This window comes from Pan paniscus, chromosome 11 (genome assembly GCF_029289425.2).
Source record: "Pan paniscus chromosome 11, NHGRI_mPanPan1-v2.0_pri, whole genome shotgun sequence".
Lineage (NCBI taxonomy): Eukaryota > Metazoa > Chordata > Mammalia > Primates > Hominidae > Pan > Pan paniscus.
Window position 1 is genome coordinate 23,441,261 of NC_073260.2, and position 26,010 is coordinate 23,467,270.

At 35.4% G+C, this 26,010-nt stretch overlaps 1 long non-coding RNA gene across 1 annotated transcript in view; it reads left to right on the top strand.

The window, feature by feature from the left end:
- Positions 1-18,934, top strand: part of LOC130540473 (uncharacterized) — a 37,019-nt gene extending 18,085 nt beyond the window's left edge. The window contains exons 2-3 of the long non-coding RNA XR_008954443.1: positions 2,465-2,736; positions 18,616-18,934. This is a non-coding gene — a long non-coding RNA (uncharacterized LOC130540473). The remainder of the gene's footprint in view (positions 1-2,464; positions 2,737-18,615) is intronic.
- Positions 18,935-26,010: the final 7,076 nt, after the last annotated feature.

Genomic DNA, 26,010 nt, shown 5'->3' on the forward strand with positions numbered 1-26,010 from the left:
CTCTAGCATAGGCAGCTTATATGCCAATTCATTAAAATATATCTGCCCTCAAATAACAGACAAAAGGATCTAGGACTAGAAGATAATAATTTTGAACCCCTGCCTTGCTAATTGATAGCTGTATTAACTTAGTTAGACACTCCTCCAAACCTTGATTTCCCTCTTTGTGAAAAAGAGAAAATACTAAGTCTATTTCTAGGAAGATCCAATGAGATAAGATCTAATAATATGAAGTGCTTTGCAAATTATAAATCTCAATTTGTCTAGAAAATTTGTGTTCTTATTGCAGTTATTGCTTATATATCAGTTCTTCTGTCCCTTCCTCAGTGTCCTCATTAAGAGATGCTGACAAAAATCAGTTGCATTTATATATACCCTTAAACTATTTGAAAAAAAATTAAGAAAATATTGTCATTTACCAATAGCATCAAAAAATAAAATAAAAGACTTTGGAAAAATTTTAACCAAGGAAATGAAAGATGTGTTCAGTGAATACTATAAGATACTGATTAAAGAAGTTGAAAAAGATACAACTAAATGGAAAGATGTTTTATGTGCATGGACTGGAATAAGTAATATTGTTAAAATATCTATGCTACCCAAAGCGAGCTGCAGATTCAATGCAATCCATATAAAAATTTTAATGGCATTTTTTTCATGAAAATAGATAAAACAGTCCTAAACTTCACGTGAAACCACAAAAGACCCTGAATAGACCAAACAATCTTGAGCAAGAACAAAGCTGGAGGAATCATACATTGTGATTTCAAACTATATTACAAACCTATAGTAATTGCAAAAATATGGCATTGGCATTAAAAAAACAGACATATGGACCAATGGTACAGCATACAGGATCCAGAAATAAACCCATGCCTATAAGGTCATGTCTTTGACAAAAACTCCAATAATACACAATGATGAAAGTACAGTCTTTAAATAAATGGTGTTGGGAAACTGGATATCCACAAGTAAAAGAATAGAACTGAACTCTTATCTTATATCACAGGCAAAACGTAGCTAGAAATGAATTAAAGAATGTAAGACCTGAAATTATAAAATGTCTACTCAAAGACATAAGGGAAAAGCTCTTTGACTTAGGGAAAAATCTCTTTGGTCTTGGCAATGATTTTTAAAAATATGACACAAAAAATCACAGACACCAAAAACAAACAAATGGGACTATATTAAACTAAAAAGTTTCTGCACAGCAAATAAAACAATCAACAAAATGAAAAGACAATCCACAGAATGGGAGAAAATATTTGCAAACTACACATTTGATAAGGAATTAATATCAAAAATATATTCAAAATTCATAAAACTTAGCAAAACTCTAAGAAGAAAACAAAACAAAATAACAACATACAAGCCAATTAAAAATAGGCAAAAGATTTGCATAGATATTTCTCACAAATAGACATATGAGTGACCAATGGGTATGTTAAAAAGTGCTCAACAGCACTAATCATCAGGGAATTGCAAATAAAAATCACATTGGGATATTACCTCATACCTGTTAGGATGGCTATTATTGAAAAGACAAGAGATAGCAAGTGTTATTGGGGGTATGAAGAAAAGGGAACCCTTACACTATTAGTAAGAGTGTAATTGGCATGGCCATTAAGGTGAACAGTTTGGAGGTTCCTCAAAAAATGAATAGTAAAACCACTAAAAAAATGCTCCATAAATCCCACTTATGGCTATTAATTCCATTGCAAAGGAAATGCACTTAAGATGCCAAAGAAATATCTGCACACCCACATTAATTGCAGTATTATTCACAATAGCCAAGATATGGAAACGCCCAAAGTGTCTGTCAGTGGATAAATGGATAAAAGAAGTGTGGCATATATACACGATGAAATATATTCAGCCAGAAAAAAAGAAGGAAACTCTGCCTTGCGACAGCAGGGATGAACGTGAAGAATATTAGGCTAAGTGAAATAAACCAGATACGGAGGGACAAATTCTGCATGGTCTCACTTACATGTGGAATGTAAAAATGTCAAACTCACAGAAGCAGAGTAGAAAGGTGATTGCCAAAGGGTAGGAGGTGGGAGAAATAGGGAGATGTTCAAAATGTACACACTTTCAGCTGTAAGACGAATAACTTCTGGGGATCTCAAACATAGCATAATAATGTTGGTGACTGTAGTTAACAAGGCTGTATTGTATACTTGAATTGTGCTAAGGCAGTAGATCTTATGTATCCTCACCACACACACACATGAAAGAAGGTGACAGATGTATAAATTAGCTTGATGTTGATGATCACTTCACAATGTACACATTTATCAAATTATCACATTGTGCACCTTAAATATATACTGAGCAATATTTATTGATTGTACTTCAACAAAAAATAAGATAAAATTATATTTAAAAAAAAACAGACAAAAAACAAAGATATGCTGAATTTAATTAGTCTCTGGTTTTATTTCTCCTACTCCTCTTCCCAAAGGCTCAGTGTTAGTGGATTCACAAGCAACCTGTACTCCTCAAAGAAAGATGATAAGATGAAGGAGATCTCTAGAACCAGCAACTGGGGCTCTTCCTTCAGTGAAAAAAGTGGGTGTATGCGGACTCATCCATCCATGAATCTAGATTGCAGGGATGTGACCTATGTAATGAACTTGCTACTTATTGCTCATCATCATCTTCTTCAATGACAAAAAAGAAAATAGTAACAATGTATACGTCTCTTGGGCAAAATAAATAATGAGATTGTTACAGGTAAGTCTTTTAAAAATCTTTTATTGTAAAGTATTTCAAAGATAGATAAAAGGTTGGTACCCATAATATATGGAGAACCTTAAAAATCAATAAAAATGTCAATTTAAATGAGCCAAGGTTATATATAGCCAATTGACAGAAGAGAAAACATAATGGCTTATAATGGCCTAAAAATATAAAAATATGATTTACCTCATCAGTAATAAGGGAAAAGTAAAAATGAACAATCCAAAACAGAAACAAACGTAACAACAGTGACAGACCACTTTATATCTAACAGCTTGATAAAATTAAAAATCTAATGTGTTCTATTGATAATTCAATAAATTCTAATCGTCTTTAGTCCTGTATATTTTAGCCACTTTAATGAACTTCTGTGGGTTTTTTTGTGTGTGTTGAAAGAGGTCAAGGAACATTATAATTATAATGATATAAAGTATTCCATTTACTTATGAAGTCTTGTGCATTGCTTTGTAAATTTTTCACTCAATGACCAGCTTAATGCACAGTTAAATTAAAAAAAACCTTGCTGTTTCAGTCAATCTTTGTTTACCAAAGATTCCCTCTTTTTCCGTCTTGGCTCTGAGGTGTACTTATTCCATGTATCAGAAAAAACTAAACATTTCCTTAATAAACATTGATTTTGTTCACATCATTTTAACCATCCAGGATTTAAGCCACTTCAAAGGGCTTTTTTTCTGCACTAAATGGGACATTGGGCTCAGCGACCTTTTAGCTTCTTTCCAACTTTGAGATCATATAACTACATAGATTCCAAATGCATTTTTAGTATTTTAAATATACTATTCAAAGAAAAGTCAAAGGATTGGTGGAGAGGATTGTGAGGGTGGGCTGGGCATATGTGGGACGCAGTAAGGGGTGGAGTTGGGGAGATCAAGTGGTACCAATTGTGGGTTGGAATTCTGTAAGCAGCCATGGGTCACAGATGAATCTTACAGAGGGCTTAAAGAGTAGCATGTGCACAAAGTTACAGTCACACAGCATTCACTCTGGAAGGGTTGATGACATCTCTGTCTCTACATCAGGTCCGCAGCCTCTGGAGGTGGGTCCTTGTAACCACCCTCAGATTCATCTGCAGTGTTTTTTTCCACAGTTCCCTGGGAATCTTCCCCCACAGGGCTCTCCCATCCTGTCCCAAGCTGAAACCTTCCCTCCAAGTTCTGTCTCCCTGATGTTAGAATGGGTACCACCTGCAAGCCATACCATGGAACTATTGCCTCCTGCTTAGAAGAGGCTTCTGGGAAACACATTTGCCTTCCTGCACATCTGGCGGATTATGTCAGGGCCTTGGGAGGAAAGATCAAGCTCTTTGAAAATGAGATTATATTTGCAGTTGTTTATCTGGCTTCCCAGAGAGTGAAGAGAGATGGGATGGGTGCTGAGGAGAGGAAAGATTTGCTCAGAGCCAAGAACCCTGGCCTGAGAGTCAGAAGGATTATTTAATCTTAATGAAAAAATGGGTTTAACAAAAGTGGCCAATTAATAGGGGCCTTTTTAATGGAAATATTTATTGAGCCCTTACTACATGCCAGGAACAGTTCTAGGCTCTGAAAATACATCAATGAAATGAGATAAGACAGGTTGCCCATTCTTACAAGTTTAGAATCTAGTGGTAAGTAGGGAATGTGAGATAATTTTCATATTAAAATTAGGATAATTCTATTAAAGAATTCTATTATGTATTAAGATAATTCTATTAAAATTAAGATAATTCACTTAAACAGCTCATTACTATTTCTGGGACATTGTAAAAGCTCAATACATGGTAGTTATTTTTAAATGCTCAGTGGTAGCTAAATCTAGAAGGTAGAACACTGTGGGTCTTGCAGTATCCTTATCATCATCAGCACTTAATAACTATTATATTTATTGAATGGCTGAATAAATGGCTCTGCCAATTGACTAGATGTGAGACTTGGAGAAAGTCACTTTCTCTCTCTGGGATGCAGATTTCTCTTATGTACAATACAGAAAGGAGAACACTGCTGATTCTTGGCTCCCAATAGCAATCCCAATTCACAATGACCCCATCCTCAGTCCAGAGAATTCATCCTGGGTCCCTCAGTCTCACTTAAAGGGCCTTACAGGAAAAACCTCCACTTATCATTTCACACTAGTCTTCCACAAGACCTCTAAGCTCAAGATGAACCAATCTAATCACCATCCTCTAAATTCTCCACATGTTTCTCGCCCCTAGGCCTCTGCTCACAGTACTTCCTCTGAGAGCTTTCTGTTCTCTTCTCCATCCAGTTGACTTTTTCTTGTTATTGATGTTTCAACATCAACCGTGTTCCCTAGATAATCACCCTTCCCATCTCTTCATTCTCACCTTGCACATGTAGGCTCCCCTCTGCTATGCTGGCAAAGCTCCCGGGGCTTAACTTTAACTCAGCATGGGTACATTTAATTGTGATTCTCTGTTTTAGTGTATTTTGTTTTGAGATCAGAGATAGTTTTATGTATTTATTTATTTTTGTATCCTGAAAGACTCATGGTGCCTTTCACATAACAGATGCTCCATAATCTTTTTTAAGACAGGGTCTCTCTCTGTAACCCAGGCTGGAGTGCAGTGACATTAACACAGCTCACAGGGTCTGGGCAAGTTACCCAGGCTGATCTTGAAATCCTGGGCTCAAGCAATCTTTCTGCCTTGGCTTCCCAAACTGCTTGAATTACAGGTGTGAACCACTGCACCCAACCAATAAATGTTTCTTGAATTGAACTGAATTTCCTCCATATGCCACTGGGACAAAAATTGCCAGCCATCATTTTATAATGAGTTCATATTAATGTTGACAATATTTTTTTTACAAAGTGTGTATTCTTGGAAGGTATTTATCTACTATAACATGCCTTCCTACATTGCCCAGCTGAAGAAACAAATAGAACAAATTTCAAAGTCTGGAAGTCAAAAATAATGTATGATTCCATGTTAAGCTGAAATAAGATTATAGAGAAGTATCAATGCACTAAAGTAGAAAGTCAATTATACTTGATATAAGTTGGTCTTAAACCTAGTTCTGCCACTTTATTTATCTCCCTTCAATCTCTTGGGGGCAATGCAATTACTAGTAGAAAGAGTACTTGTTTTGGCATGAGACAAATCTGGATTCAGTTGATATACATATATCTTTTTCTAACTCTGTGAACTGTGAAATGTAGTATACTATTGAAGTGCAATTCTTTCATCTGTATCATGGTCTAACTAGATATAATACGTAGCGTGTTCTTAATATTTTATAAAATGATTTAAATAAAGAATTTAACATACAATCTACCCCACGTGAAATACACAATGCACATTGGTTTTTCCATTTATAAAATTAGGATCTTGGGGACAGAATGCATCTGAGGATGTAGCTATGTCTATGAAAATGGTATGCCTAGTTATTGGCCATAGTTGATATTCAATATATGTCTGTTAAAATAATGAAAATGGTGACATCATAATAACTCTTTTGTTGAAAACCAGCACTACTTCCTGAAACATATTTGAGTCAGTTAGAAGCTAGTTTTCTGATGAAGAAGAAAGTAATAAAAACAAGTAAGAAGACATAAAAAGAAGATGAAGAAAAGGGAGGAGGAGCAGGAAAAGGAGGAGAAGGATGAGGGAGATGAAGAGAAGGAAGAAGCAAAAGGTGAAAAAAGAGGAGGAGGAGAGGAAGGAGGGGAAAGAGGAGAAAAATTGTTACAGAAAGATGAGAAAAAATGTGATATGTGTATTATTAAGAAAAAGGAAATACCATCAGTTTGAAATAATTTTTAGAGTTTTCAGCCCAGAACAGTCCTGGTAGACTTTGTCTCTACCAAAGGGTACCATAAGAAGTATTGGGATGAAGTTGCTTTCATCCTTATTTTACAAAGGTCTGCCAACATCTCTTAGGACCAAGTGCTCTATACTTGTGAATTTCTTGGAATTCCAGGATAGCTACAGCCTATGTTTTAGTGACCCAAGGCAGCAAAATTGCAAGGGTCTAAACTGGATTTCTTGATTTAGGATCAAAAGTCTGATCTTTTAAATAGCTTGTGGAGGTTAAAAATGGCCAAGCCTTGACATCAGGGAATTACCCTTTTAAAAAAATTATTATTTCTTTAGAAAGCACCACATGTCTGGATTTTTCCATCTCATTATTGGCATGACCATTTTTGCAGGCTTAGTAATGATACTCTTTTTAAACTTTAGTCATAGTAATGAGGCCCTTTTAGGAGAGAACCAAAGGCTCCATATTTAGTCTTTCAACTAATGAGCTTGGGTAAAATGTTGAATTTGATATGTGCTAGAGAAGCAGTTAACAATGCAGCAAAAACTAGCTTTAAGAGGCAGTCAAGCTTGCCTGTGTATTGGTCTTATAATCAGGAGGTATGCATGTAAACAAGTTAGGCCTTTGCCTTTTCTTGACTATTTGGTTTAATAATTTCATCAGCTTTTTTCTTTGCTTGATATCTTTTTAATTCACTTTACATTTTTACATGTTATGACATTAAAAAGGAAAATGTCAAAATGAAATATAGATGCCTTTAGGCACTTTTTCTTTCCTTTTTTCCTTGTCTCTGATTGTAAGAAAAGAGCTTCAGTGTGGTAATACACAAAATAAATAAAGTTCTAAAAACAGTATAAAACACCTATATACCACCAACTGGAAATGTATGTGTGAGTGTGCATGTACACACTCACATATACACACACTCACATATACACACACACAAATATGATCTATATGTCTCTTTCTAGTTTTTAGTCTGAACTTTTTATTTTTCGTCTTTATATACTACCTGCATAATTTTATATTCAACTGTCTTGTTGTTTGTGTTTTTGTTTTTGTTTTCAACCTTAGATGAAGCATATAATTGAGTCAATCTTACTCTGTTTCATGGTAATTATCCCGATTCTTTCAAGGCCTCATACTTGTTTTATTTTACTTTGTATTTTATCTTCTATTTATTTTCTCTCCCTCCCCTTTTCCCCTTTGTTCCTCAAAACATCCAGACTAGCATATTTGATGTTTCTTAGATATACAGTCAAGCTTAACACATATTTTGTTGTTTTATATAAATATACATTTTTAATTTTCACAAATAAAATTATACATGTTATTTATTTCTTAATTTATTCAATAAATACTGTGTTTTTAACATTTAACCTTATTCCTCCAAGTGCATCTAGTTTTTGTCTTCTGACTATAATTCTGCTTTGTATTGATCACCCTCTTCTTTTTAATTTACCCAACCTTTTGGTAATAGACATTTAGATTAATCTACTTCCTTACTACCACACGTATCTTATGAATAAATATGTCATGCATGTCTCTTGATAGATTTGTGCGTGGCTTTCTCTGGAGTAGATACCCAAGAGTAGGATTCCTACATCCATGGCCATACACACATGCAATTTCACTTAGTATTACCAAGATTTGCCCTTGAAATTGGCCACACCAGTTCAGGCTCCCACCTGTAGGGCAGGGAGTGGGTTCCCATTTCACTCTTGTATTAGTCCATTTTCATACTGCTATAAAGAACTGCCTCAGACTAGGTAATTTATAAAGGAAAGAGGTTTAACTGACTCACAGTTCAGCATGGCCTGGGAGGTCTCAGGAAACTTACAATTGTGGTGGAAAGTGAAGGGGAAGCAAGTCGCCTTCCTCACAGGTGGCAGGAAAGAGACCTGTGGAGGGAAGTGGAAAGAGCTCCTTATAAAACCATCAGATCTTGTGAGAACACATTATCATGAGAACAGCATGAAGGAAACTGCCCCCCATTCAATTACCTTCACTTTGTCTCTCCCTTGACCTATGGGTATCATGAGGATTACAATTCAAGATGAGATATGGGTCAGGACACAAAGCCTAACCATATCGGCTCACTCACCCCATATACAACAAGGCACAATTGTAAGTATGAGCTAAATATAAAATAGTATATGTAATCTCTGCCTGCAATATTCTTCCCCCAGACATTCACATGGGTCACTCCCTCTCCTTCAAGTCTTTATTCAAATGTCAATTTATAAATGAAGACTTCACTGTAGCCCTTTAAAAAATTGCAACCCCAAACTTTTTATTCTCTTTTTGAAATTTCAACTCCCACACTTTATATTCCCGTTCCCTACTTTTTATTATTTAATAGCACTATGTAATCTCTTACATGTTAATATTTGTCACTGTTTTATATGTCCTTAAAAAATGTATATTCTTTGTTGGGTTTGTATGTATCTATTAGATAGTACCTACTAATCATATTTTTGTAATTTTTAAAAATACTTTTGCTTATTTTGAAACTCTACTTGATCTGTTAGAGGAACATGTAAAAATCTCACCCTGTAAGTTATTGCCACATTTATTTCTCTCTGATATTCTTATATTGTTGTTTTATTAATTCTGTGTCTATTTCTTTACGTGCATATATGTTTATGAATATTGTTTCTTTTTTTGATCTATTGTTCTATTACCTATGTTGTTATTTTACTATTTTTCTCACTTTACTTAAAATTATATTAATATGTTATAAAAATTGCTATCTCAGATACCTGCGGTACATATCTTCCTCATATATATGTTTCTATTTTTTTGTGTAAACCATATCCTGTGTTTTTAATTTTTCTCTTAAAGATAACAAATTAGTGGATTTTGGCATTAAAAAGTACAATTTAAGAATCTCTGAGTCTTGAACAGTAAATTTAAACCATGAACATTTAATATATCATGATTATATTTGTACTTATTTCTGTAACTTTATTTCATAGTTGTATTTGCCATGGTTATTTCCCTTTTCATCTTCCTTCCTGCCTCCAATTAATGCAGTAAATTTTATTGTGCAGTTTAGAAAAATTATATTGAATTGTTGCTGATGATAAGAGAAAATTTATTAAGAATTTTATATTGTTTTGTCATTCTCTCATCAATTTTTAAGACTTTCAATGTGTATGTCTTCCATGATCAACAAAAACACTTTAGCCCATTCTCTTCTTACTTGTCCTCTTCTCCTTCACCCTCTCATAGTATCATACTGAGTTTTAATTCGAATTCCTACACATTTCTCTTTTCTCACTTTTTTTTTATCTTGTGAGAGATCATTGATTAAGACAGTAACTTTTCTTAAGGTAATTAATTAACTTTGTTAGCAAGATCTTCTATAATTCTCCTGAATTTAATAGTCTACTTGTAATATTTTTTATAAAAATGTCTGCAAAAATGGTATTTTTGTATTAAAACTTTTGGGACTTTTTAAGCCTAAGACTATGATTACTTGGCTTTTTCATTTAGAGTTGATATACACATACTTCTTTTTTTAGCACTTTGGAAATATTTCTCCACTATCCTCTTGCATCTAGTGCTTCATACACAATGTTGGTTTCTACCTGATTTCCTCTTCCTCTATAGATCAGGTCTTTTTTTCTCTAGAACTGGATAAAATTTTCTCCTTTACTGAAGTTTTTAATTTTACTGTACAGTCTTTTTTTGTTTACTTCTTTGATTCTTGTTTGTTTTGATTTCTTTATTCACATGATTTAGCACTCTGAGACCTTTCTACCTGCAATTTTGCTTCTTTTTATTTTAGGACAGTCTCAATTGTTATTTCTTCAAGTATGCTTTTTATGCATCCCCCACTAACTTCTTTCCAATATTCCTGTTATATAAAAATTGGCAACTCTGTTTTACTCCTTTGCATTCCTTAAGTTAAAAGAACATTAATCAATATGTTTCTTTCCAATATCTTCCATATACATTAATTAGTCTGAATTTCCACTTGATTCTTTAACTCTTCATTGAGTCCACGCTTTCATTTATTTGCCATAAGAACTTTATTTTAGCTGTTTTATTTTGCTAACCTGTTATCTCCATGATTTTTTTTTATATTTCGTTTTCTTGCCTTATATTTCTAACAGACTATCTTATTACACTGAAGATGACTTTTTGTTTACGTCTATTTTCCTAAGCACATCTACGCTTCATAAAGGCAAGGACCATGTCTTACTTATCAACTTTTATATCTCAGTTCTTGAAAAATATGACATTCTTAAAAACGTTTGCCCAATTACTAAATGTGCTAAATTAGTGAAAGAAAAGATACATTTTATTCATTGTATATTTTTTGAAATGGTTTACTGAATGCTTAGCATTTTTTAAAGCACACTTATTGATTAGCAGAAGACTTTTTTTGAGGCTATTCTGTTAAAACTGTGGCTCTTCTGATATGTTAGCTTTGGACTTCCAGCCATTAGAACTATAAAAGAATACATTTCTGTTGTTTTAAACTACCAAGTTTGTGTTACTTTGTTACTACAGCCATAGGACTCTAATACACACAGTGAAAAGTTTTGGGATCCCTTTATACAATGATCTCCCTTCCACATTTTAGAGATTTATAATATACATTAATATATTAAAAGATCTATTAAGTCCGTGAATTTATTTAGGTCAATATTTTGAAAACTTATTTGAGACTAGGATTCATTCCTTCTCTACTCTCTTCATAACACTGATAGCCTGTGTGACTATGATTTACAAAATACACATCGAAGAATATTGAATTAAATATTCCTAATCCTAAAATTAGGTCAAAAATAGTTGCAAAATCATAGCATACTTTCTTTCATTCTTAAAACAATTGACGCACTGTTATTTACGCTTTAAGTAGCAATCCTGTGGAATTCATATTTTCTTTTTTCTCCCTTTCTCCCTTTCTCTCTTTCTCTCTTTCTCTTTCTCTCTCTCTCTTTTTTTTTTTTTTCACTCTTGTTGCCCAGGCTGGAGTGCAATTGCATGATCTCGGCTCTCTGCAACCTCTGTCTCCTGAATTCAAGGGATTCTCCTGTCTCAGCCTCCCAAGTAGCTGGGATTACAGGCGCCGGCCACTATGCCAGGCTAATTTTTGTATTTTTAGTAGAGACGGGGTTTCACCATGTTGGCCAGGCTAGGCTCAAACTCCTGACCTCAGGTGACCTCCCACCTTGGCCTCCCAAAGTGCTGGGATTATGGGCATGAGCCACCATACCCAGCCCAGAATTCACACTTTCAACAGCAAAGTGGACTTTGCAAGATATTATACATAGATAGGGGCCAAAGATAGTAATAATCTGAATTTTTTGCATTAATTCCATTATTGCCATTTTATATTTCACAGACATTAATAACATTTTGTATAGCAGAAAAACCAGCATGTTTTTATGTACTAGTCCAGCAAATAATACTGTCATTTACATAATGATATCACACTATTACTTCAATAAACAGATGACTGAAAATTGTGCTCTATTTCCATATCTAGAATACATTAGGAAAGGGCAAGTATTTAAGTAAGGATAAGAAATTCCAATTCCTTATCCTATTGGACTTAGTATATTGCACTTTGGAAAGAAGGCATATTTTAAAGATAGAAATGTAAAGGATGAAATGCAGCAGAGTACTGTCAAAGTCTCTCTTTTATTAATTTATTCAACATTTTTTACAAATATTTGTTGAGGTGCCCTTCTATATACAAAACATTGTGATGGGTGCTCTTTTCATAAATGATAGTAGAAATTAATTTAAGGAAACATTGTCTAGTTAAAACCAAACATTGATGCTTCAGAAAACTGAGGTTCAGGGATACGAAAAAAACTTGCCAAGTCACACAAAGAGTTAATAGAACAACAAACTTGAACAGTAATAATATTAATTTGGATACTTTAATGACTTAATGCAGCTATAATCAATTTATGTAAAAAAATGAAATCAGATCTCAATACTTTGCTTTTATTCTTCCCCAATAAATGTATTGACCCTTTTATTATTGCCCAGTAAATGGTTTATTTTGGTGAACAGTCCATGTATACATGAAAATAATGTGTTTCCCGCTGAGTGGAGTGTTCCATAAATTCCAATTAGAACAAGTTCATATGAGAGTTGTTTGTCTCATCTACATTCTCACTGATTTTCTATGCATTATATTAATTATTAAAAGCAGAATTTTAAAATTTTCAACAAATATGTATATTTCTGCATTTATTTCTATTAGTTCTTATTCATTTTGAAACTCTTATTATGTTCAAGCACATTTAGGATTATTCAGTCTTCCCAGTGAATTGACTTTACCATCTTTATTATTAAAAAATGTCTCTATTTTTCTCTGGAAATATTCATTTTTATGATGTTTATTTTGACTGATATTAACCTAGCACTCCTAGCATTCCAGTTTTCTTATAATCAATGACTGCTTTATAAATATTTTTTATTCTTATACTTGTAGCCTGTATGTGTCTTTTAACTTAAAACACATTGCCTGCAATAATTGGTTTACATACTTTTTACTTCTTCACATGTTATAAATCCAACCATAGATTGTTATTGCTTTTTGCACTGAACAACCAATTATCTTTACAGGAATTATGGAATGAGAAAACACATATTTTAAAGTTTCATTTCTAGTGTGGGTTCCCCACCTAGCATCACTTTCCTTTAGCCTGAAAAACTTCTTTTAACTTCCTTCTTATATATTATTTTAACATGTTTGCTGGTGACAAATTGTTTTAGTGTTTGACTTTTTCATTCATAAGGAATATTTTTTATTTAAAATACTTTATTGTTGGATGCAGAATTCCATGTTACTTTAGAACTTTGAAGATGTTGTTCTTTTATCTTCCAGATAATGTTTGGCCTGTTTCTAATGAAAAGTTACTGATAATTGTTATCACTATTCCTGATGACTGCTTTTAAGATTTTCTCTTTGTCTTGAGTTTTCATCAGTGTGAACACGACGTGCTTAAATGTAATTTTCTTTGTGTTAGTCTTTCTTAGTTTTATTGAGATTCTTGAATACATGGGTTTATTCATTTTTTTATTAAACTAGGGAATTTTTAGCCAGTATTTAAAGAAATATATTCTCTTCTTGATCTCTTTCTTCCCTCTTTCTAAAACTCCAATTACACATATATTAGACTGCTTGCTATCATCCCTCAGATCATTGAAGGTATATCCATAACTTAAAGTCATTTTAATCTCTGCTTTTTAATTAGAATGATTATTGATATAACTTCTAGGCTATGCATTCAAGGCTGCTTATCATGTTTTCTGCAGCATCCAGTCTGTTGTTAAATACATTCAGTTAATAGCCTTTATTTCAGATATTGGACTTATTACTCTATAATTTATTTTGTTTTTTTAAACATAATTTTTACTTCTACATTGAGATCCCTATCTGTTTTCTAGTTATGTTCACATTTTCCTTTAAGTCCTTGTATATATTTATAGTAACTGATTTAAAGTCCTTGTGTGGTAATTCCATTAGTTGTATTATTTGTGGGCATTTTTTGTTGACTAATCTTTCTACTGATTGTCAGTCAAAATTTTCTGCTTCTTTCCCAGTCTAGTAATTTTGAATTATGTACATGAACATGTGGATACTTCATTACTGAGTGTCTGGATTTTATTGCCTTTACTTAAATAGTTGATGTTTGTTTTGCCAGGCAGTTAATTTCTTCTGAGACTTTTATGTAAGTCTCTTTCTTCATCTGAGGCTTTTTTGTAAGTGTTCTTACGTTCATGTAGATTAGCCTATACTCTGTGAATTGATTAGCCCTATTCCTAAGGTGAAAGCTGTTTAGAATTTCATCTAAGATGGATAATACCTCTCCATTCTGGCTTGCTTTGTACAAACTTAAGAATCTCATAGCTCATAGGTTTTTAGCTAATATCCCCCTAGTAGTTGTCTTCTTATTGCTTTATTTTATTTCTTGCCAAGACTTGCAGGCTATATAGTAGGTTCAACTAAGTATTCAGCCAAATACTCAAAGGGAGATCCAAATTTCTGTTATGGACATTTCCACATTTCCATACAACTCTTTCTCTAGAGCTTGGACCAGCAGTTTGGAACTATAGGTTCTATTCCTTCAGCTCCATATTGGAATACTTCCTGCCCTGTGGGCCAAAATGTATTCCCTGGTTGTAAGCCTGTTGATTTGAGGATTCACTACATTTGTTTCCCATTTCTTAGTGATCACCATTATGCTTTACCTGTTGCTCAATATCTGAAAACAGTTGTTTACTATACATGTGATGTTTCAGTTTTTTAATGGCAGGAGACCTAGTTAAGATGAGTGTCCTCATTTTTTTTTTTTTGTTTTTTTTTTTGTAATTAGATACTCCATCTGCTTAATAGTGCTGTCTTTGGATTAGTAGAGAACCCAGGAATGTTTCCTAAGTTCATTGTCAACCATTTAGCCATTCCTCTGCAAACATATATCAATGTGTCATTGTGGTCTGGCACACGTGTTTTAGATTAAAATGTGCTAGATCATACTAAGTGATTGTTACTGGTTGAATAAATAAATTAATTATATGGTCTATGTTGCTAAACATACTATTACAACAGTATCCTCCATTATCTTATACATGTAGATTTTTATATAGCAAAAAAAAATCCTACACACAGTTTGAGATCAGTGTGTATATTGATCTGATGGCTGTGAAGATGACTAAAGATGCAGTCACTGTACTTAAGGGATTTAGATTAAAATTAAAAATGTAAGATCCAAATGCATGGAAATTTGAAGTACTAAGACATCACTTTCACTTTGAATTTGAATTTGTTAAGTCATCTAAGTACATGCCATTGTATATGGTATTATACTATTATTATTTTGAATGTGGTTGACTGATGAATTTGGAAGAAGCTGGAGATGGCTGCCAAATCGTTCTGAAGGAAGGAGCACCTTGCACTTTGTATACTAACAAAATGTCATTAGTTATAGATTTTTGAGCATATCATTGTGTTTCACCTGTCTATTACTTTCAATATTCTGTTCTCACTGACTAGAATATGACCTTCTGTAGTCTTTTTTTAACAAACTCCTACTTACCCTTATAAACAATGTTTCTTTTATTATCTTCTCCAAAAAAATAACTTTGATGTTATAAAAATAAATGGATTCTTCGGTGTATGTATATCTGAACTTTGCACAAGGTTGAATAGAGCACTTATCAACATATATTTGAAATATTTTTGTAAATTAATACTTTTACTGAAGTATTGAGGTCAAGGATTATTTATTTTTTGCTACCACCACAACTTTTGCTAATACCTAGTGTTAGTCATTGCATGGAAAATGTAAATGAAAAAGAATAGAATAGATTGGAAATGGATAAACTAGAAGAGAATAGGATAGAATAGAATCAGGGAGTCTAGGATAGAATAGAATATAATGTAATACAATAGAATAACTTAAAAAATTGGTTAGACACTCTGGAGGCATTTTAACTTTTGAAAATTGCCAAAATATCAAGTATTCAAATAATAATTGCTATCTGGTCATCATTTGTGAAGATCTCCACTGCGTGACTGATGCAGGAGCAATGATTCTACTCTTTGAAAGTGATTGAAGCCTATTAAAACCAAGAAAAGTGCTAATAAAGTAAAAAAATAAATAAATAAACTTTTAAAAGCCTCCTCTTGCCTGTGCCTGTCATAGCTCAGTGTGTAAAGCTCAACCCAGTATTTCCAGGTGACTAAAGGCAGGTTCATCTCTTTCAAGCACTTCCTAAAAATTTTCGAGTGAGAGTTTTTTGCCATAGAATGGATCCTTAGAAACCCAGTGGCAGGTTAGCATAGGGAAGAAGGTAGAAATTTCAGAATCGCTTCAAATACCAGCCAATAGTGAGATATAATGGAGTCTGTGAGGACTCTAATACTTTAGTTTTATTGGCTGGTGTATCTGTACTCCATTCATTTCCTTATTTACTTATTCATTAGTTTGCTTCTTTATTTAAAGTAAATATAAACAAATATTTACTGGTTGCCTACTATTGGCCATATAAACCTCATTTCTTACCCTCTGTTTAGGCATAGGCAATAAGAATTAAGAAGTAAAGAAGACAAAAGATAGCTATAATCATGGAGCTAAAAATAAGGACATGGACAATGCTGAGAACAGGCTTTATCACAGAGTACAATAGGTGCAATAATGGATAAATGCAGAGGGTACTTTGAAATCATATAACAGGGCCCCCTAAGTTAATATAGACAGTTAGGGCAGACTTGCTTCCTAGAGAAAGTGACATCTACATTGAGATCTGAATGTTGAGTGGGAAATAATCAGGGGAGGAGAAATAAAAGAGAGTATAGCTTCTTAGAAGGGGTAAAAAATGAAGCACAGTGTTCCTAGAGGGTAGACTGGGGGTAGGTTGGTGAAGAATGAGTCCAGATTGGTGAACAGGTACAGACACAAAAAGCTTTGTGAGTTGGATTAAAGTGTTTAGAAAGTATCCTTTTTCATTTTTGTTGTAAGAAGAGTGACTATGCATTACTGGAATAATTGTAATCGATCTATACTGTATGCCTGTACATCTATATATATATTATCTATTTGTATGTCATATGTATTATGACATCATAATACATACAATATGTATATATATACATGAAATGAATGCGAATGCATGCAGACACATTATGCCAGGTGTACACAGTTATGGTTTGACTCTTAATTCCTATCCGTGGAGTGTACTCATCAGCACATCCTTGTTGATGTAAATTCTCCTGCAGTGGGTTACCTGACTCTTTCCTAAGCTCTTCAGACCGCCCTACCTCTACTTGTTAATTAAAAATATCAATCTAAGATGGAAATCTGGTCATGCTGTCTCATTTGCTTAAACACCCCATTGCCCTTAATAAATTGCATTAAAATAAAATTTAAGCTCTTTAGAAGTGTTTACCAAGACCCTTCATAATCTGAGATTCCCAAATTTACCAACCAATCCTCAGCCGTCATTGTTCTCCCACACAAATCCAATATTCCAATAAAAATAAATTTCCTCCAGTTGCTTGATGTGGCACAAGCGTTTCTAACTTTGTATATGCTCTTCCTCAGTCTCTACCATTCTTTTTCCTTCTTTACCTGTCTAGTTTCTATTTTTCCTTGAAAACCCAGTGCAGGTATCACTTTTTCCTTCTTCCTAGGATGCTATGGGTGTTTCCCCTTCTCTGATTACCAAAAGCACCAGTTGTACACATAGTCCCAGCTCCATTACTTGATGACCATAACTTTGGTTTGAAACTTAACCTCCACAATCCTATTTCCTTTTACCTCTTTAAGATAACGACACATCTACCTCTTGGGGTCACTATAAGAATAATAGATTCCATTCAATATATGATGACTGGTGTTATTATTTTAAATTATTGTAGTCATTGTTACATGCATCATTATTCTATTAACTGATCGGTTTTTCTGATCAGCCTGAAGGGCATGTTCATGTGTTTGTTTTGTTATTTCTTTAGTGTCTCAAGGACCAGAAATAGGATGGGAGTTCAGTGAATCTCTACTGTGTAATGGAAGAGAAAAGGTCTCTATAGGAGCCAAATGTCCAGCTTCACAATTGGCCTGTTGTGGGATATTAGGCAGATCATTTCCCTCCCTGGGCCTCTGTAATTTTATCTGAGACATAGAATGAAGGAATTAGAAGGTGACTAAGGTCTCTTCTAATTACGTAATGTTATTGAACTTATCAAACTATAGGATGAAATGCTTTGATGATTTTTATGTTATTCCTCAAAGAGTCCACTCTAACTCCAGGGTCTGGTGCAACCCAAGTCCAGGCTCTCAGAAGTTCACGCCAAATCCGAAAACTGGTTTGTACTGGGTGGGATGAATATTACTTACACTGATACCTCTAATAATTTTGGTCCTGACTGCTTACCAGTGCAGCAATTGGACACTCATTGTTCCTGCTGTTTCAGCAAAGACGTGAGAGGCACATTTATGATTTAGCGTGTCAGAATCACAGATAGAAAAGCTGTCATCTGTAATTTTCACATGTCAAGTGACTACAAGTTGAGCTGACAGAATGAATCAGGCCTTCTTTCTCTTATTTTGTGTACCATCTCCAGCAACCTGATTTTTGAAAAGAAAAAAGGAACTTCCTTGAACTAAAGCAGTTAAGACCTCGACATTTGCTCACAGAAAAAGTCGTTGAGTCGTTTCTAGTTGTGAAGGGGCAAAAGATGCAGTTGTCCCTTATGGAAAATTCCAAGAACTTGTGCCTAATTTGAGTCATGCAAACCTGAGTTCTGCATGACTGAGCTCTGTCACTCAGTGGTTGGGAAATTTGTGATCATCTCTACGCCTTGCTTTCTGCATCTGTAAAGTGGAAATGATAATATCTACCTTGTGTGATTCCCGGAAGAATTAAATACATTATATTCAAAATCTTTTGGTCAACTATAAATTACCAGCAAGCATAAGTTATTGTTAACTGAGAGGATCAAACTTTGATTAACATATTTAGCATCTTTAAAATCCACATAATTCCAGTTTTTACTCATGGGAGAGGATTATATTGAAAATAATGTAAGTTTTGTTTAAACATTTTGTATCTTATATGGTTTGGGGTACATTTTTTGTGAATGAAAATTTTCACTTTCCTGGACTGAAGAGAAGCAGAGGAAATTGAGTTGCTTCTAATTTTGCCCCCTATGTTTTCTAGAACACAGGAAGGAGATTTGTGCTGATTAAACACACATACATACATATATGCACACACACACAAAATTCCATTCTTCAACTTTATATAATTGTCCTATTTCTCCCAAACACAAAGCGAAGAAATTCAAGGAAAGCTAATGCACCTTGGTTGCAAAATAGGCACATCAACCCATATGGCTGTTGTGAGGCATAACTGAACTAGAATTACGTGTCAGGGGCTTTGCAGATGGTTACACATTATACACAAAGGTGAATGTTTTGGAGGCAGCCATAAAGTGTAAAAATTTAACCAAGGGCTTTGAGGTCAAAAGCCCTGAGATCAAATTCAGCCTCTGCCCCTTTTCCTTGTTTTTCCTGCATGGTATATGACCTATCTCTTGCAATCTGAAAGTTTCAGTCTCCTTAGGTATAAATGGTGGTATTCTCACCTGCCTCACAGGACAATGATGAGCAGGAAGTAAAATGATGGATATGACTTTGCTCTGTAACCAGTAGCATGGTCTACAAATGTGTGGCCAAGATGTGGGTTCTACACTAATTACAGGGAAAACAAAGGGATCTCTGAATTAGCTGGGGAATTATTCCTCCCTCCACCTATGCCTTGAACAGCCAAGAGCAGTGCTCAGTCAGCAAAGACACAAAGGTTGAGGCCATTAAGCTGCATTCACACCCAGAGCCTGATGATCTCACAAGTGCAATCAGCAACAAAAAAAGAGACAAACATTTACTGCAAAGATGAGTTTCTTTGCAAAGGAAATCTAGCACTTTGGTCCATTCTGGGTTGGGTGCAAACACCATTCTCTCGCTGAGTCTCAGCTGTGTCAATATTCAAAAAAGAAAGGGATTAATGAAACAAAATGTCTACTCTGAGCACTTGGCTATCCCTGAAATAAAAGAAGAAAGGGGGGGAAACAAAAGAAAGAATATAACCAGGCTTGCTCTCCACTGGGAATTTATTTCCCTTTAATATTCATGTGGGTAACATTCATTGCCAATAAATGTAGACATGCATTTTAATGGCATACTGTATTAGGAATAAAATGAGAACACCCAGAAACTTGACAACACAAATGAGTACTAAGATCCTTTTGTCTGCTATCTGTGCTAATTTCTGTCCCATCTGTGGAAAAACACCTTAAAACTTTTGCCTTTTGTTTCTGTTTCTGTGTTTACCTGCCACTTGATAGCTTTGTTTTGTAGAAGAGCTCCTCAAAAACACACGCCATGTCTTCTACAACTCCTTATTGTTTTTGCTTAGCACAGAGATGGACACAAATAAATTGCATGGGGGAATTACATGGGGATTTTGCAGTTCTGGCCACCAATGTTCAAAAAGGACATTGGACAACTGGAGCAGATGGAAAGGGGCCTAGAAACAATGTTATATGAGCAACTAGTGAAAGAACAAAAAGAGCTCTAAGCTAGAATACTGGAACACTCAGAGCTGAAGTGAGGATGGCAGGACAGCATGAGAACTGTCAGTTAAATTTCCTTGTGCCTTGGGAGACTAAATCCAGAGCTCAGTTACACGAAGGAAGGATTTTGCTAAAACTAAACCAAAAGAAGACACACAAATAGCCAACAAGTACATAAAAAATGTGCAACATCACTGATTATCAGAGAAATGCAATCAAAACTACAATGAGTTACCATCTCACCCCAGTTAGAATGGCTGTTATAAAAAAAGATAAAATAAAATGCTAGCATAGATGCAGAGAAAGGGGGACTCTTATACATTATAGATGGAAATGTAAATTAGTACAGCCATTATAAAAAACCATATGGAGGTTCCTCAAAAAATTAAAAATAGAACTACTATATGACCCAGCAATTTCACTACTGGTTATTTATACAAAGTAAAGAAAACCAGTATATCGAAGTGATATCTGTACTCCCATTTTCACTGCAGCACCGTTCACAGTAGCAAAGATAAGGAAACAACCTAAGTGTCCATCAACAGATGAATGAATAAAGAAAATGTGTTAAATACACACGATGAAATATGACTCAGCCATAAAAAGAATGAAATCACATCATTTGCAGCGACATGGATGAAACGGGAGGACATTATGTTAAGTGAAATAAGCCAAGCAGAGAAAGACAAATATGGCATGTTCTTACTAACATGTGGGAGCCAAAGAAATTGATCTTATGGAGGTAGATAGTAGAATGATAGTTACCAGAGACTGGGAAGAGTAGAGTAAGATGAAGAGATGTTGGTCAGTGGGTACAGACATACAGGCAGATAGAAGAAATACATTCCAGGGTTTGACAGCACAGTTGGGTGACTATAGTTAACAACAATATATTATATATTTCAAATGGGTAGAAAAGATTTAAAATGTTCCCAAAACAAATGAATAATAAATGGTAGAGGTGATGGATATCCTAAATACCCTGCTTCAGTGATTACACATTGTGTGAATGTATCACAAGCACTCCATAAATAGGTACGATTAGTATGTATCCCTTTAAAAAATACCCACACCTGTAATGATTTAATTTTATTCCCCTCCCAACATTGGTGGTTTTACTTGCTGTGGAGATTTTTACCCGTGGGAATTTTCAAATTTGGGATCAGAAAATCTATCTACTCTTGAATATCACTCTGAGAAATTCAGTGTCCCAAGTGAGGTCACTTGGCTTATTTGAGCATTAAAATACAAAACAAAACTAAGTTTCATCTGGGCACATGATTTGTTTTTTTGTTTTTTTTTTAACTTTTCCTACTGAGAATCATTGACTCTTCCTCTGATGGGAGAGCATTTTTCTGAAACAGTATGATGGCATTTCTTTTTCCCTGAAGTCCCAACCTCAGAGCTTTCCAAAGAATAAACATTCCACATTCAGTCATTAGGGACTCCTCATTGCACAGCCAATGTTTTGCTATAAAGGAATCTGAACAGAAGCAGAAGCAGTAGGAGAGGCAATTCAATTGCTAACAAACTTCATGACAGGAGGATATTAGATGATCTAGAAAATTAAGATGTTTGGCTTTGAGAAACACCGGGAAACTGAGGTCCAAAGAAAAGTAACTTTTTTTAAGGCACCTCAGAGATTGACAAACCTGGAATGAGAAGGAACCCTTGTGTACTAGCATTGCAGCAGAGCGATGTCAGGAAGCTCATCCAGAGGTCTGGATGCTACCAATGGACTTCAGAGACCACTTGACTTCTTCTAGAGTCAGAAACTAAGCTGGACCCTGATTTCTGTGGAGGAGCCGGAGAGTGAGAGTTAAGGTAAGGGTTAAGGCAGCCCAAACATCCCTATTCCATCTCTATCATCTTGAAAAGTCAATGTGTGAGTTCACAGTGGACATATAAGAGCAGGGCAGGGTCCTCAGTGTGCCTTTGTCATCCCCTGAGTACCAAAAATTGGGCCAGGGTCCTAGTAAGGGCACAACCCAGCCCCCAAATTTGTTGGCTTCTTGTTAATTGAGTGAGTGAGAGATAAGGGGGAAAGTAATTTGTGCCCCCACTAACTTCTAATATAGAGCTGAAAAATCTAAACCTATGCAAGTTAGGAAAAATAAACCAATCCCCCAAAAACAAAACAAACAAACAGACAAAAAACCTCCAGGATCTTCTACATGGCAAGCAAAATAGGCACAATCCCTGCCCTCATGGTGGACATATTTGAATTTCTTATACTGATAATTCTTTAAAATACACATTGACATATTTCACACTTTGTTAAATTGAGGGGCAAGTTCCATTACCTGGGTGCTTAATAATGGGTAATGCATTTCCCTTTCTGACTAGTACTTGGGTGATTTATGTTCTATACCATAACTCGCTCAGGCAGGTTATGCCTTGTTCCTGGCCTCAATATCATCATCTGTAAAATGAACAGATTGTGATAAATATCCTCTTAACTCCCAGGTGTGGAATGAATATCACAGCCTCACCTGGGAACAGGGAAGCAAGTTTGTGGCATTTCACTTTAATCTGCGATGCCACCTTGTGGTTATCAACACGGACCGCACCAAGGACAGGGAAGAGTGTGCAACACAGCAGCCCACATCAGAAGATGTCCGTTTATTCTTCCCGCCCCTGAGGCTGGATGCACTAAATGGGAAACAGGAGTTTCCTTTCAAGTCCACATCCCATAACCCTTGGAAGCCTCATCCTGCATAGAATCACCAAGAGTGAACTCTAGTAACACAGTTTGGGGCTTCCTGGAGTCTTGCAAAATGTGTCCGTCCCCATCACTCCACACTCACATGTCTCTCCTTAAGTCTGCTAGATGATGACAGATGGGACCAGGCTGGGGCAAGACACTGGAGACAGAGATGGAACGAAGATAAGCCAACTTTCCAGACCAAACTCCTCTCACTCAGGCCATGGGAAAAGTAAGTCATTTCCAGGGTCCAGGAGGTCTGAAGATATTCAAACTTCTGATTCCCTTTACTTTCTTCATGTAACTACATGTTTTCCCATGAATACATTACAAAAAGGGGTTGTCATATCTTGGTGTGGCTGTGTATCAGGTCCCTGACCTCAGGTACATACCAGTCAGCCCTAAAACTGTGATGCCCTAGTCCCAAACACCATACTGCCAATTAGAACACACTGCATGTGGAGCTCTCAATATGGTGAACTCAAGTGTGTTTGCACTCTAGTGGCAGAGACAATAGGCTTGCTGGGGGAGAGAGAGCCAATTTGAAATTAGCTGGTGCTTAAAAAATCAGGAACTCTAAGAATGCATTACTTTGAAACAGGAAGCAACAAGGCACAACAAAACAACAATGACAAAGCATCAGCTCAGAAATCCTCATGCTGCACTTGGCACTGGGCTAAACAAATTTAACATGTGTTGTTTTATTTAACCCCCTACAACATTATGAAGTCACTACTTTTATTATTTTAAATTTCACAGTGGAAAAAGCCAAGGCTTGCTAAGGCAAATGTAACTTGGCCCCTGTCTCCCAGCTAGGAAGTGGTGTCACTATTATTTTGAATCTCTTTCCAACTTCAGGTTTCATGCTCTTCCAACACCCAGAAGAGCATGAAGCAGGGAATTCAAAGACTTCTCTTCTAGTTCTTACCCACTTGTCATGAGACATTGTACCTGTACTCAACATCTTCAGCCTCTGGTTTCCTTAGATCTAGAATGGAGATGATACAAAATCAGACTAAAGGCAAAATGCTGAATCACATCATACTGTGAAGTTCCTCCTAAATCTAGGACTGAAATTTGTAATATATCAATTGACATTGAAGTCAAAGGTTGCAAACCAGCAGCCTATAAGGGAATTCAGTTCAACAATTTGATTCTTTTACTCTGAAATCTGTTACAGATTGGAAGTTTAAAGATTTTGGGTGGACACGACTCTCCATTTCATCCTGGTTCCTATTTCTCTGTGCTATCCTATGCAGCTCAGTTGTCTGCTTGACCTCACTGGTGGACATGTGATTACATGGTTCTTGGTTTATGTCAAATCCAAGGTTTTGTGTGTTGGTAATCAGACTGCAGGCCATTACAGAGGCTAACTTCACTGCTAGCCTCCATCTAGATTATTTTATTAAGCCATTGTTGTCCCAAACTCTGTTGTTTTCTCTGGGCAGCTTATGAGCAACTCAGACTAATGTGATACTACCACAGGAAATATTATGACCTAAATTTCAGGAGACCTGAATTCTGCTTCAAGTTGTATGGTTCTGGGCAAGCTCATGAATCTCTCTGAGCTTCAACTTTCCCATCTATGGGAGGCTTAGAGTAAACGTTGAAAACTTCTGTTTCCCGGCCGGGCACGGTGGCTCACGCCTGTAATCCCAGCACTTTGGGAGGCCAAGGTGGGTGGATCACGAGGTAAGGAGATTGAAACCATCGTGGCCAACATGGTGAAACCCAGTCTCTACTAAAAATACAAAAATTGGCTGGGTGTTCTGGTGTATGCTTGTGGTCCCAGCTATTTGGGAGGCTGAGGCAGAAAATCGCTAGAACCCAGAAGGCAGAGCTTGCAGTGAGCCGAGATCCAGCCACTGCACTCCAGCCTGGCGACAGAGCGAGACTCTGTTTCAAAAAAAAAAAAAAAAAAAGAGAGAGAGAGAGAAAACTTCTGTGTCCCTGTAAAACTGAACCTTCCATTCTGATTGGCTAAGCAGCAGCCTATTAATTTAGATGCATGCGAGTGTTGTATCTTTAAATACCTTGGTCTCACACATAGGCTTTAATTGACTTGGGCGTTTGTAGTTTTTAAAAGCTCCCCAGGAGATTCTAATGTGCAGCCCAAATTGAGAACCACTGTGCTAAAGTGTGAGCTCTGAAACAAAGTACCTTTTTCATAAAGGACAAGGAGACATTTTTAAAAATTAAAAACAGGCCGATTAAAAAAAAAAACTGATATAAGTGATATGTTAAAAATCCTAGGATTCTTAACTCCAAACCCAGGTTCTTTTCTGTTATACTGACCATGGGATACTATTTAAAGAACCCAATCCATCTTTTCTTAGAATACTTAAAATATCTCATAAACTCAACAAACTAAACAATGCATAGCTTGTAAAAAAAAAAAAAAAAAAAAAAAAGCAATACTGTGGCTTCTCCTGAGTTCCCCAGTTCCTAGCAAAGGCATACAGGATATTCTCAGGTAAGTCTAATCCTTTAGGCCTCATGACCTTATTTTCAGAGTGCTAAATGGTTCTCAAAGTGAGGAGAGAAGCTAGAACTAGCTAGGAAGGGTGAAGAAAAAAAAGCTTTCTGTATTCCAACAGTTAGCTGATGCTCATATACAAACTGAAAAAAATTAAGCAGCACTTTTAAGATTTTCTAATCATTTAAAAAGCCCAGATTATCAC